General features: G+C 41.9%; 1 non-coding gene across 1 annotated transcript; it reads left to right on the top strand.

Moving 5' to 3' along the window:
• Window positions 1-2,067: 2,067 nt before the first annotated feature.
• Window positions 2,068-2,206, top strand: LOC124685517. The gene has a single exon (XR_006997503.1). It is a non-coding gene; the product is annotated as a small nucleolar RNA Z247 (small nucleolar RNA).
• Window positions 2,207-2,571: the final 365 nt, after the last annotated feature.

The raw sequence follows: 2,571 nt of genomic DNA on the forward strand, positions 1-2,571 counted from the left end.
GGTTAGTGTTCTCCTCCCCTAAGGAGTCATCTTCTTCTGGTTTCATCAGCATTTCGTATTTGGAGGCACCATTGTAGGAGCGGTTCCAAACCCTTATAAAAAATTCTCGAATGGCACCTTCAGATTGCCCTTCTCTTTTCCTTTCTTTGTTAGCTCCTTGGACACCCATTGTCTGGTCTCGATTCTATAACATGCTAGCACAAGTTCATATTGCACCAGCTCTTTCGCACACAACATAGAAATCACTTCAGCCAGGGAACCCGCGACTGAACCAAAAGGTACAAAGATGTTCTTTGATACAGCTAACAAGTAAGAAGCAGAAACATCTTGGAGAATTGCAAAACTATAGAAAGGATCGGAGGTGGTACATGCATCTTTTTTTGCCGAGCGACGGATGGTGTGTGATGGAAACAACTCCATGTGTACCAACTCATTGAGACTCCAAGTGCCCCACAAGGGTGACTCGAGGATTTATATTGAAATCTCGGGGGATTGGTAAGGGGTTGATTCTTCTTCTCCTCTTCTAGCAACCTTCAAAACAAAGTTTTTTTCTTGTAGACCCAACTCCACCGTTTGTTTTTCAAGCACAAAGTTTTGTATTAGTAATATGAAATATAAATATAAATAAAGTAAAGTAAAGGAAGTAAACTAGGAAAGCAAGATAAAAGCAATGAAAGGATGGTTGTTTTGGGGGGTTTTTGTGTGTGTGTGTGTGTTTGCAAGTGAAGAAAGTATTTTTTTATATTTTAAAAAATAAATGGCATAAAATGTAAAGTGTGACAGTTGTGTTGGAAAGGTGTTTCTAATGGTTTAAAATGGACCGGGGTTCATGTGTTCGCTTGTCTACTCTCTTTTTGGATTGTAGTGGCAAACAATTCATCGAAGACATAATATTGGTGGAACTTCAACAAGTGTTTGATAAGCATTCATATGGGCATCACATCCTAACATAGAGATGATGCAACACATCTCTCTTATACTCCTCGAGAAACGGAAAACTCCAAGCAATCTTGAACTAAGAACATAGTATAGCCTTAGGTAATTTGACATAATGTTTGAATCACAAATATGCTAGCTTGACCAAACAAGATTATCAAGCTGTCACAAGATACTTATTGCACATGAATTCATTTTATCCCTAGTGTGGTAGCAAATGAAAGGTAAATACCATAGTAGATCTTGAATTTGTTGTCACTATTTAATCACCACCACCATGCTACTCCATCTAATACACACTTCTTCCCACACATGCTTATACATACATGTTGGATCAGAACAAGTACTTAAAAACGGGGTACATGATATGCATCTATCAATACATATTACACATAATAGGTTTCAATCTCATATATCAAATCATAGAATAAAGATCCACCATATAGGATTTACATATATGATCATATATAATCATGTTGGGCATCTCATATTGTTAGTGATATCAGTAAAATGGTATGCCAGCCTCCATTCCTATTGCACCAGTGTTACTTCCCATTCTATTAGTGCTTTTGGTTTGTAATATTCCATATCATGCTAATTAAGGCTGAGTGAAAATTAACTTGTACGGGCACACTAGCTAGGGGCTGTTCTAGATATAAATAAACATGTGATCCCCACCGAGATCAAGGTGAGCGTTCAACCAAACAAATATGGTATCAGAGCCTTCCTCTTCTATTTCTGTCTAGCAACCAACCAGACCCATCCATGGCGACATCCTCACCCATCATCAGCATCAATCATCAAGTCTCCGAGAAATTAACTCGTGAAAAATTTCTCTTATGGAGTGCCCAAGTTCTTCCAAAACTTTGCTCTATGGGAAGCGCAAGATCAAGAGATACTCGACTATCTGCTGAACTCTCTGTCCAAGGAGGTCCTCATCCCAGTGGTAGCGCTTACGAGCTCCAAGTCTGTGTGGGATGCAACCGGCAGCATGTTCACCTCAACTTCACGCTGACGGATTAACAACCATCGCATCGCCCTTGACAACGGCAGGAACGAAAACAAGATAGTGGCAGTTTAATTCGCGGAGATGAAGTGATACGCTGAAGAGCTCTCCATGGATGGTAAGCCACTTGCAAAGAAGACGAATTCATCTCCTATATTCTAGCAGGGCTCGACGAGAACTACAATCCTCTTGTGTCGGCCCTGGATGTATGCACGGAGGAGGTCACTCTCGTTGAGTTGTTCGTGCAAATGTCGAACGTTGACCAGCGCGTTGAACTCCTCGGGGGATCAACCATGGACAACAATGGTGGATTCAATTCCTCGGAAAACTACTTCGCATCACGTGGTCGTGTACGTGGACGTGGAGGTCCACCTAGTGGATGCGGCAATGGAGTTCGTGGCCGAAACCGTGGTGGTCGACCCCCTTCTACAAGAACAACAGGGGCACTGCCATCTCGCAACAACTCACATGGTGGTGGTGAAAAACGCGCGGATCACATCAAGATCCCCTGCAAGTTTGTGGCAAACCCAACTGTAGCGCACGGGATTGTTGGTATCCTTACAATGATGATGATCAAGAAGAGCACACCGGAAACATCGCCTCATATGGAGTCGATACAAACTACTACA

This window comes from Lolium rigidum, chromosome 1 (genome assembly GCF_022539505.1).
Source record: "Lolium rigidum isolate FL_2022 chromosome 1, APGP_CSIRO_Lrig_0.1, whole genome shotgun sequence".
In the NCBI taxonomy this organism is placed as follows: Eukaryota; Viridiplantae; Streptophyta; class Magnoliopsida; order Poales; family Poaceae; genus Lolium; species Lolium rigidum.